The following is a 12,825-nucleotide window of genomic DNA, read 5'->3' on the forward strand; positions in this document are numbered from 1 at the left end:
GTTTTTTTTTCTTTTGCAACTACATTCAAAGTGGCTTACATAGTATATATAGGTACTTATTTGATTGATTTCTTTGACTCGGTAACCAAACAGTTAGACATAGGAGGGACGCTAGAAGTGGTTTACTTGGATTTTAGCAAAGCCTTTGACACAGTTCTGCACAGGCGACTGATAAATAAACTGAGTGCCCTCAGTATGGGATCTAAAGTGACTGATTAGGTTAAATGGAAGGAGGAGACAGATGGTTGTGGTAAATGGAGTTTGCTCTGAGTAAAAGGATATTATCAGTGGTGTACTGCAGGAATCGGTCCATGGGCTGGCTCTTTTTAACATCTTTGTGAGTGATATTGGGGAAGGACTGTCTGGTAAGGTTTGTCTCTTTGTGGATGATACCAAACTCTGTAATAGGGTAGATACCCCGGAGGGTGTGGATAGCATGAGGAAAGATCTAGCAAAGCTTGAAGAATGGTCCAGGAATTGGCAACTAATATTTAATGATAAAAAATGCAGGGTCATGTACTTGGGTTACAAAAATCAAGGGAAGGGTATAGTATAGGGGGGTAAAATACTTCTGTGTACAAAAGAAGAGCCAGACTTGGAGGTGATCGTATCTGATAATCTTAAGGTGGGCAAACAGGTAGAAAAGGCAACAGTCAAAGCCAGAAGGCTGTTCGGGTGCATAGGGATAGGGATAGGAATGGCCAGCAGGAAAAAGAGGTGATAGTGCTATTGTATAAGACTCTGGTGAGCCCCATTTATAATACTGTGTGCAAGTCTGGAGATCTTCAAAAAGATATAAATAGGATACAGTCAGTCCAGAGGGCGGTTACAAAATTGGTCAGTCATAAAGCGTATAGGGACAAACTTATAGACCTCAATATGTATACTCTGAAAGAAAGATGGAAGTGAGGGGATATGATAGAGATGTAATACCTCCGTGGCATTAATGTACAGGAGGTGATCCTTTTTCAAATGAAGGAAACTTTGATATGAGAGGGTATAGGATGAAATTGAGGTTATATGCTCAGAAGTAATCTAAGAAAATACTTTTCAGAGAAATGGTGGTGGACCTGTAGAATAGCCTCCCAGTGGAGGTTGTGTAGACAGGGACTGTCTGAGTTTAAGAAAGCATGGGGCAGGCACGTGGGATCTCTTAGGGAAAGGAGAAGGTAGTGATTACTGAGGATAGGCAGACTGGATGAGCCATGTGGCCCTTATCTGCTGTCATGTTTCTAAATTAGAGTACTTCTATCCCCTTAATCATTTTGATTGCCCTTCACTGTACCTTCTTTATTTCCACTATATATTTTTTAAGATGCAGCAACCAGAATTGCACACAATACCAGGGCCACCGAGAGGGGGAGGCAGGGCGGACAAAGTTCCCCGGGCCTCCAAGGGGGACCTGGCTCCGCAGTCCCACCCACTCTCCATCGTTGACCGTCTGCCACCGGGCCGGGCCCCCTGCATTGAAATCACAGCGCTGCAGGCAGAGCAGATCGCCTCCCTTCAGGCTTCCTTCCCTCCCTGTGTCCCACCCTCGTCTGATGTAACTTCCACGAGGGCGGGACACAGGGATAATAATTCCCAACATTCTATTTGATTTTTTAGCTGTTGCCACACACTGAGCAGCAGATTTTAATGTATTGTCTACAATGAAACCTAAATAATTTTTCTCGGTGGTGGTGGTGACTCTTAACGTGGAATCTAGCATTATGTAACTATAATTTGGGTTATTCTTCACAATGTATATCACTTTGTACTTGTCCACCATTTCATCAGCCATTTGGATGCCCAGTCTTCCTGCCTCCCAAGGTCCTCCTCCAATTTCATGCATCTGATTTCACATCTTTGAATAGTTTCCTGTTATACGCAAATCTGATCACCTCACTCATCGTTTCCATTTCCAGATCATTTGCAAATATGTTAAAAAGCACTGGTCCCAGTACAGTTCCCTGGGACAGTTCACTATTCACTTTCCTCCACTGAAAGAATTGGCCATTTAACCCTACTCTCTTTTAAACAGTTCCTAATACACAACAGGAGCGTGCCAGGTGCCCTTGACCTGGATTGGCCACTGTCGGTGACAGGATGCTGGGCTAGATGGACCTTTGGTCTTTCCCAGTATGGCACTACTTATGTACTTATGTACTTATGTACCTCCTATCCCTATGTGTAGTATATCTCAACCCCTTTTGTAAAAGCTAATTTGCATATTTTTGACAGATGGCCATGCCTACTTCCAGTCTCAATAGTCAATCAGAAGTGAGGACCACCCCTTTTGTACAACCACACCCTAAACCCCACCTTGTTTGCATAATCCCATCCCAAACCCTGCCTATTTTAGCATAGCCTCACTCCCAAGCCCCGCCATGATGTCAGTGACCGTCGGAAGCACTATGTCACTTCCTCTTTCCACTACTGGCCGCCATTTTGGATGGGTTCACATGACAGGAAGTGACATAAAAAATTCCCCAACACTGCCACCTACGGACTTGGAGGAATATGCACAGCTTAACTTTTTTCTCAAAGGAAAGAAAATAGGCATTTTTAACCCTGACTCAGCATTTTTCTTTCAAAAGGACACCTTGTGTTTATTTTAAGCTGGATGAGTTAGGTCATTCTGCTTTTAAGAATGACAGGAAGAACTAACATATTGTACAAGAACTAACATGTTCTACAAAGCCTCTGTAATAATGTTGTGTGAGCTGTTTACTTTGCAAGCAGGTCCTTGTATAGCTTACTTGAGACCCAGAAATCTAACCCAGAAATTTATTTATTTATTTATTTATTAGGATGTATTTACCGCCTTTTTGAAGAAATTCACTCAAGTCAGTGTACAATAAGAATATATCAAACATGAGCAATAGACAATTACAGCAGTAAAAATATTCAAATACTACTTACAATGTCAACAGAATACATAATAGAACATTTTAATCAACAGTGTAGAGTATAAGCAAAGATGGAACATATAGATAGGTAAGAGGAGTTAGAAAGTAAGTTGACTAATTTAAAGAATGTTGCACATGAGGTCAGAGAGATGGTTAACATATAGATAGGCAAGAGAATAAGAAGAGTTAGAAAATGAGGTGACTAATTTAAAGAAAGGTGCACATGAGGTCAGAGAGATGGTTAATTATCTCGGCTAGGGTAGGAGTGGATAAATGTACTGTCTGTGTAAGATCAATCAGCCTGCAGCCTCCACTGCAACCCTTCCCTTTCCGTAGCCATCAGTCCAATCTATCTGCAGCCTCTCTCAATACTTCCTTTCCCCTTCCAAGCCATCCTCCTTAGAAAAGAACTAGTTTGAATGCTATGGGTTGTTAATACCTACTTTTCAAGAAAACATAAAGGTACAATTTCTCTTAAGAGCTTTAGGTTTTCTACTCTTTCCTGGGTCCCCTATCACCCCTAACACAACCCTTAAAGGTGGTAGTAGTAGAGAGTTTATCCTTTCTTTTAGTATTAGGTTGGGAATGGTTAGGGATGAAGGAAGTGCTAACCTCTAAGTTAGGTTGGGTATCCACTTGAACAAAGGACTATCCCATGGTTAAACCAGAAAAGTTCCAGTTTGGCGACATACTTCCATTTGCAGATCAAGGAGTGAATGGATTAAGGGTTGTGTTTTCCCCTCCTAGATTATTCCAACTTCAACAGTGGGCTTCTGTTTTATGTCCTCATGGACACATTAGACTTCCACTGCCCCACTAAGTGTCCCCTCATTTCTTCCAATACCGATCTTGAGTGGCCCAGTATCTAGGAAGGCTATTAAATCTATCCTGGCCACTCTCACTCCACTTTTTAAGGCCTGATCCAATCCTCCCTCTGTTTGGGAAGAGCCAATGCTCATGCTCATGCCAAGTAAAACATCTTAAAGGGGGCCAAACTTCCTGATGAAGGCCACCATTTATGGGACCCTTTCCTATGTCCCCAGGAGTTAACCCTTGTTTCCCTTCTGTGGGTTTTCCCTTTTCTCCCCTGGACAATTTCCATGAGTCTCTAGGCTTCCCAGGGTGGAAAACACTTTTAGGGGAAGATTCCCCATGCTTCCCATACCCAGTTTCTTCATCTTCTAGGTAATGCTCAGCCAAGGTTGTGGCCTCCTCTATTGTCTTTAGTTCTTGACAATCTACCCAAACTTTAGCTGGGGAAGGCAGAATGGTTATGAATTGTTCCAAAAGAATCAAGTTTGATGCTCTGGCTCCAACCATCAACTGGCCCAATCCACTAGGTTTTGGGCTACTGCCCTTGGCTGCAACCCTTTTGAAATTCCCTTTTTCCTAAACTTCTTCAAATATTGTTCAGGGGAAAGTCTCAATTGGTCCTGTATTGTTTGTAGTCCAGGCCTTTTGTGGCATCCAGCACCCTATATGCTAGTTAAATACAGGGACAGTCTAATAGCCCACTCAAGAGGCCACTGGGGCTATTCTCCCAAAGGTGGTCAAAAAGGCCTCTGGGTTGTCCCACTGTCCCAACTTGGTCAAAGTCAATCCCTTAGTCCACTCCATGGAGTTTGGCCCTGGGGTCCCACTTGCTCAGTCCACCTTTGATTCCTGATGAATCACAGTCATTTGTAATCCATCAGCCAGGCATTGTGGCTCCTTCATCTGTGCTTCCATCAGCTGAAGCATGGGCTGCTGTTACTGACACTGTCGCTCCATGGCTTGGGAAAATCAGCATTCCCTTGCATCTTGGTGCTACCACATTTGCTCCACCATCCATTTTAGTGTTGTTTTCAATGCCATGATTGTGCAAATAAGAAAGACAAAACAAATGCCCAAGTGCGGATCACCTAGTTTAGAAGTCCTCCATTCCCAACATGGCAAAAGCCTCTCAAACACAATCTCCCCCTTAGCCAGCCAAGGAAACCTTTACCTGGTTTTCTGGGTAGAAGCACTTTCCCCGAGGGGACCACAATGAATATTCCTCTAGCCATTTCCATGATCCAAACACTGCCACAAATTGTCGACTGTTTTGTTCTCCAGGCCTCATTTCTCCAACCAGAAATCAGTCCATGATCCTCCTGGATTCAGCTCCTTTGTTCTCCTCAAGCATCACCTCATAAGTACATAAGTATTGCTATACTGGGGCAGAATGAAAGGTCACAACTACCTGGCAAGATCCAAAAAAGGTACAATACATTTTATGCTGCTTATCCTAGAAATAAGCAGTGGATTTTCCCCAAGTCCATTTTAATAATGGTCTATGGATTTTTCCTTTAGGAAGCCATCCAAACCTTTTCTAAACCCCGCTAAGCTAACTGCTTTTACCACATTCATTGGCAACAAATTCCAGCGTTTAATTACACATTGACTGAAGAAACATTTTCTCTGATTCATTTTAAATTTACTACTTTGTAGCTTCATTGTGTGCCCCCTACTCCTAGTATCCATCAGTCTTTTCAGTGTGTGACCTTGGACTTCTGGCCCCCCTCTGACAGTCCTGCACAGAGAAAGTAAGAAGGCTGCCTCAACTGGATTTATTTGGTTCTGAAGACTAGTATGGAAATGGAATGGAGGTACTGGGCAAACAGTGTCTATGGTGGTCTTTCCTTTCGTGCAGTAGAAATGTAATGTTCTCAGCAGTGGCAAGTTTTATTTCAGGCCAGATCTCATTTTATGACAACTAGAGTTGGTAAAACCTGAATAACTGCTCCATCATCCTCTGGAGGCAAAAACTATTTTGGATGCATTGAGCCCTGAATTTTCTTGGAAGTGGTTAAGCCAGCTGATTTTGTCAATTATTACTTATCTTTCTGCATATTTATTCTGTTAATTGCTTGCAAATTATAGAATTGATTTAATCCAACCCAAAGGAAGAAAATTATGCAAGGGAGCGAATGTTATGAAGTGGAACAGATTAATTATTAGAAACAAAGTTCTTGAATCAAATAAGATAACACACATAAAGTAATGAAGCACGTGCTTAGATACAGGATGAAGTTGATATTGATTTTTCTCATAATGATGGAGTAGATGAAGCTGTGAATAGTGTCAACCTAACTGAAAAGTATTATCTGTGATCTGGCATAATATAATGGCTCATTTACCTAAACATAATTTTATTTCACTTAATATACACAAATCAATTATAATAACTAATTCTATAGCACACTCAATGTTTTTTTCATTGACATAATATCAGGTTTCAAGCTATAATAATACCACATTACAACTAGAAAGTGTGAGGTCTATCCCATAAAGAAAATAGCCTTCTGAGTTAACATCAATGGATGTTATATTTACAGTAAGTCCCCCCCCTTTAATATCTCAACATACTGCCACCATAAGCCCTGTTATTAAAGTTTCAAATTATATTTCTACTGTAAGTAATGTCATTACATTCAGAAAATAATGAATCAAGTTAATTCATTTTTATAAGAAAATCTTTACTTATCTTGGGAACATTGCAATATAATTAAAATCACAGACTGCTGAATGAATGAAACATAATATGGGGGCACTTCGAGAGCTGGATGCCTCCTGTTAAGCATCCTGATACCATGTGGTAAGAGTGTATTCTATGGCATCTGGGCCTTACATTTATGTACCTGCAGTTACAACAGCCGTAGACTTGGTATAACTGCAGGCGCTGAAATGCAACAAAGGCGCACATAATTTACAGTATTCAGTAATTGGCAGCACCACCCTTGTTCCTCCCATGCTCTGCCCATGTGAACATCCCCTTGCACTTTTGCACTATACAACTTACACGAGCCCTTACAAAATAATAATCACTTTGCTGCCACTTACATGTGTAAGTAGTCACTAACCCAGTGCTGGGTGCCAACTACTTAGAAAAAGTAGTCTAACTTTAACTATAGTTACTTTACTAAGGGCCCCTTTACAAAGGCGCACTGAAAAAATGGCTTGCGGTAGTGTAGACATGTGTTTTGGGTGCACACAGAATCATTTTTCAGCGCACCTGTAAAAAATGTGTTTTTTAATTTTTGCCAAAAATGGACGTGCGGCAAAATGAAAATTACTGCGCATCCATTTTGGGTCTGAGAGCTTACAATCAGCCTTTGACCTAGTGGTAAGGTCTCACGCGGTAACCAGTTGGTAATGGTCTACACGCACACGTAAAATGCTGATTACTGCCCAATTACTGCCCATGCGCATAGTGGACACGCGTTAAAAATGAAATTACCGCAAGGGCCATGCAGTAGCCAGGCAGTAACTCAAAATTGGTGCACGTTGGGTGCGCATAGGCGCCTACACGGCTTAGTAAAAGGGACCCTAAAAAACTAGTTTAACTACCTGGTTAATTACATGAGACAACTACTGCAAAAGTAGTTAACTAGTAGTTAACTACTTCAATGGCATTTTAATTTGCCTTACAATCAATTGCATAACCATTGCACTTAGGAAGAAATGTATTTAATGTTTTAAAAAACAGCTGATAAATTCTCAGCAAATTACTAATTAACCAATGCTAAATACTTTATGATTACTCTGCTTTACGTTTAGTCTTAGAATTCTCAATATGTCACTTCAGTTTATACCGCAGAAAAGGCAGTTTCTCTAAGTTATCGTCAATAAGAAAGCATTGCAGTGGCACTAAAATTTGTTCAGAGCAACTAAATAACACTTTTACTGCTGTTCTGCTGGAAAGTGCAGCATTGAACCTGATAAAAGCTTTTGCCACTTTTGGAAATGCAAGCAAGCTGTTTGTGGAAGTGTCTGAACATTCTGGGTAATGCTCAATTTCTTCCTTTGTTCCAAATTTGGTTGCTGGAAGATTGTGCTTTGCAGTGAACAGAAAATCAAAGAAGTCTTCACCTCCAGTAGCAGTCTTCTCCTTGGAGGCTGACCGTAACTCCTGCGCAAATGAAAGTGAAACTATGCCACTAGCTCTGACTTCAGCTGCACAAACGATCAGCTGTGTCTCCTCATACCAGTTTTTGTTTTGGTAGATATGTCAATTTGAACTTCAAAACAAACATTGTTGCAGTATAGTAGTCATCTTCAAACACTGGACCAAAACCTTGAGGCAATTCCTTTTGTCAGAGTTGTGATTAGTGGCTGCATTGTCTTATCCAAATTGACATCATCAGACAATCCCTGTAATTTTGATTGAATTCCCATTATCATGGGGATTACATGTCCAATATAGCAGTCATTTTCAGCTTGCAAAATATCAGTTGCGTCTGCCAATGGCTTCATGACGCTAACGTGTACCTCAGGATTATCATCTCAGTATCAGTCATCAGTTCTAGTCCTAACATTCCCATGTTTTCTTCACTTCAATTGTAACCAGTCAACTGATGGCTAAGTAATCTGAAACCCACCTTGAACAGGCTTTATTGAGGAAAGTAAGACCAAGCCCTATTGACTGGAACAGTCTGCCATTGCAGCTCAAACATGAGATCTATGAGTCAGCATTTCGGAAGCACCTAAGCAGTGCTTTTTTTTGTAGAAAAAAAGGTGCCGGTACTCATTATGGGCGGGATCACCACATATGGCTCCACCCCTATTATAGCCACACCCCTTATACCAGCCATGACGCATATCAACAGACATCATTGAAATTATTATACTAGTATAAGAGAAAAAAATAACGTGATTCTTTTTCATTATAAATAATTTCTGTAAGCTGTTACAGCTCCAGTATACCCAGTGCAAAATAAGACAGCAGATGTAAATTCTCAAATTGGACTTATTCCAAACACTAAAATGAAAATAAAATGATTTTTTTCTACCTTTGCTGTCTGGTGACTTTCTTTTTCTATCCATATTGGTCCCAGTCTCTGATTCTGCTGCTCTCTATCTGTTCTCTTAACTCCGTTTCCAGGGCTTCCTTTCCATTTATTTCTTTACTTTCCTCCTTTCTTCTTCATTTCTTGCCCTACATCCATAAGTAAAAGCTGGGTCCTCCTCCATGGAATTGACTGGAGGAGGTATAACGTGGATCTAGCTTTTGCCTATTTTCTCCATCCATGTGCAGATTTTCTCCTCTCTTCCCTTTCCCTCATCTCCATCCATGTGCATCTTTTTCTTTTTTCGTTCCTCCCCTCCATCCATGTCCAGCACTTCTCCTCTCCCCTCTCCTCCATTCAAGTCCAGCCTTTCTCCTCTCTTCCCGCCAACTCCTCCTTGTGTATTCCTCCTGTGGCAGCAGCCCCCCCCATACCCAACAGGAGACCATTCCACTGACCTCTATTGGTAATGGAAGCCTGACCCATAGAGTTCATGCTCAATGTGGAAGCAAGTGGACATGCTTCTGCCTCAAAAGACAGGAAAGGTATGGAAAACAGGTGTGAGGATGTTATAATGCCGTTATATCGCTCCATGGTGCGACCGCACCTTGAGTATTGTGTTCAATTCTGGTCGCTGCACCTCAAGAAAGATATAGTGGAATTGGAAAAGGTGCAGCGAAGGGCGACTAAAATGATAGCGGGGATGGGACGACTTCCCTATGAAGAAAGACTAAGGAGGCTAGGGTTTTTCAGCTTGGAGAAGAGACGGCTGAGGGGAGACATGATAGAGGTATATAAAATAATGAGTGGAGTGGAACAGGTGGATGTGAAGCGTCTGTTCACGCTTTCCAAAAATACTAGGACTAGGGGGCATGCGATGAAACTACAGTGTAGTAAATTTAAAACAAATCGGAGAAACGTTTTCTTCACCCAACGTGTAATTAAACTCTGGAATTCATTGCTGGAGAACATGGTGAAGGCAGTTAGCTTGGCAGAGTTTAAAAGGGGTTAGACGGTTTCCTAAAGGACAAGTCCATAAGCCGCTACTAAATGGACTTAGGAAAAATCCACAATTCCGGGAATAACATGTATAGAATGTTTGTACGTTTTGGAAGCTTGCCAGGTGCCCTTGGCCTGGATTGGCCGCTGTTGTGGACAGGATGCTGGGCTCGATGGACCCTTGGTCTTTTCCCAGTGAGGCATTACTTATGTACTTATGACAGAAAGGGTCCAGACCCTCTTTGTCCCAATACCCTCAAGAGGAGACTTTGGGCCTGCGAGTGGTGGGTACCACATGGTGGGGAAATCATATTAGATGATCATAAGGTGGCAAACAGGTAGAAAATGTGATCGCAAAAGCCAGAAGGATGCCTTGTGTACAGAGAGAAGAATGGACAGCAGGAAAAAGAAGGAATAATGCCTTTGTGTAGAGTCTGTGGTCAGACCTCAGTTTGAAAACTATATGTAATTCTTGAAGCCACACTACAAAAAGAAAAACATGATTGAGTCTCTCCAGAAGACAGATACTAAAATGTCTTAATTTTAGCAGAAGGTGCAATTTGGGATTGGATTTATCTGGTATTATAATGATAAAGGAAGCATTGTGCTACAATCCAGGTCGCTATTTCTCTTGATGTAGGCAAGTTTGCCAAAACACAGCCTGTGTCGGGTCTTCTAAATTGCTTCAAAAAAGCCACTTCCTTCATCCCACTTTTGGCTGACATCATTGTTCTTGTTGGTCCTTTCAACACTATTTTGTTTATTCCCTCTGCTCCTGTTTCATTATAAAGCTAATGGTGCCAGACTTAAAGATCTCAATATGTATATTTTGGGGAAAAAAGGTGAGAGAGGGGATTTAGAGACATTAAAATACCTCGATGGCATGAATCCACATAAGCTCTGGAACACGAGAATATAGGATGACGGTGAAAGGAATAGACTCAGGAGTAATCTAAGGAAATATTTCCTTATGGAAATGGTAGTGGATGCAAGGAACAACCTACCAGTAGATGATCTGGAGATGAGAACTATATCTGAATACTAAATAAAAATTATAAATTTGCTCAAAGGTTGGCTTAGACCCGGACCACAGAAAAGAATTTATTTTAAACAAAGGAAACCTCAACTGCCTGGGGTGCCTACATAGATGGTCTACCCCAATTAACCGGCTACTATCATTGATTTCAAGAAACCTCTGAAACCCAAATGCAAAGGAAAAGAACTCCCTAATGGAGAGAAAAAACCCCCAACCTTTTTCAAGCAAAAAAAAAACAAAAAAAAACCAGAGGAAATAAGTATAAGTATAAAGTGTAGTACCAGGGCAAAAGTCAACACCAAGCTGAAAAAAAATGAAAAATTAGCAAAAAAATAGGGAGTTAAATACATGTGCACAGAGCAGATTATTGTTCACTTAGCTTATCTACCTGGACCATCAGCATAGCTTTCGGTTTGCAAACCATCCAACCAGGGATAGCCTCCAATCTGTCAATTATAGCACCATGTCCAAATCCTCAATAAGTCCTCGACAAATTGCCCCCTGTTTCGTCTCTGCATCAGGAGGAATCTGCTAGAATGGAAATTTTTCAGCCATCGTATCTGAATGCAAGAAAACATGGGACAAACACAAAGGATCTCTAGGGAAGAGGAAGGGATTATGCAGCTTAATAGGTGATATGGATTAGCAGACTTCATAGGCCATACGGTCTTTATCTTTCTAAGTTCCTTGTCTATTTGTTCCTTTTGTTCTGTTGTGACCATTTAAGATTCATTTTGGTAGTTCTAACTCATCTTAGAGCCAGTTCATCCCACCTTACTGTGTCAATACTAGCAATAAAACATGCAGTCAGGCTACTGTTGAGCTATTCTGGACAAACACAGCATCCAATCTCTGTCTCTGCATTGTCTGTAAAGGTGACTCAGTTCATTTTCCTGATCATGGTGATGTGTTACAAATGTCCTATGGGTCAATGCATAAGTTTTCATTCTCTTTGCTTCTGTGGGGAATAAATGTGGCAGAACTAAGTTTCTTTCTGCAGTGGGTATTAATTCAACAAGAAAAAGTGTATTCCTATGGATTCTGCCTCACTGTGTCGATAATGCCACAACAGTGACTGCTACTCTGTATCATTCACTATTTCCTCCCATGGAGTGCAGCAGAGAATGCAAAGGCATCATAAATAGGTACTCTTCACATTCTGTACATTTAAAAAAATGAATTCTACAATCAGAATCTTGTTATGTAACTATGAAGCTATAGGTACAGATATACAGTATATACAGGGCTGAAAAGTTACCCAGTTCTAAGAAGAGGCTTTTTGTGCTGTCCTGTTTTGAATTTCCATCTCAAAGAAGTATGATGTTTGTAGCTGCTGAGTCTATCCACTGACTTCAGCATTGCAAGTCCCATAATGCACCAGGATAGGACTTGCCAGAAATCCAGGACTGATTTATAAATCTTGCTCTTGAAAACTGGGTTATGGCAGATCTGTACATATTGGATATAAATCTGTTATTGAGAACATGGGAACAAATCTTTTGTTTTTCTTGCCACACATTTAATAAGAAAATGTGGAGCTAATGTTTTCCTCAAAATAGTTTTCTGTTAGGTTTGCTTTTCTGAAGTAGCTTGTAAAAACTCAGTAATGCTGTTTATAGCTATTCTGCATGTTGTTTTAGGTTCTTTAATTTGTAATTTTTCAAATTGTATTTTCTGTGTGTTGGCAGTAGTTCCTCCTCCAGTGCACACCATTTCCAGTGCTAGCAGAAATATTTAAAAAATGTTTCCACAGGGGTTACCGGCGACAATCAGGCAGCATTGTGCACTGCCTAGTTACCACCAGGTTAGCGTGGGAGCCCTTACTGCCACCTTAATGGGTGGTGGTAAGTGCTTCCCCCTCCCCGAAATGGCTGAACAGCAAGTGCAAACTTATCATGCATAGGGTTACCATATGGCTCCAGAAAAAGGAGAGCAAAGTCTTTTATTCAAATCAATAAAAACGACCCGACACGAGTCGTGTTTTGGGCATAACGGCCTGCGTCAGAGGTCTAGTGATTTTTAATACAAAAAATCTTTTCTAGACCAATTATCTTTCAGTTGGTTTTCTATGTTTTGAAATATCTTGCCACCC

This window comes from Microcaecilia unicolor, chromosome 1 (genome assembly GCF_901765095.1).
Source record: "Microcaecilia unicolor chromosome 1, aMicUni1.1, whole genome shotgun sequence".
NCBI classification, from domain to species: Eukaryota; Metazoa; Chordata; class Amphibia; order Gymnophiona; family Siphonopidae; genus Microcaecilia; species Microcaecilia unicolor.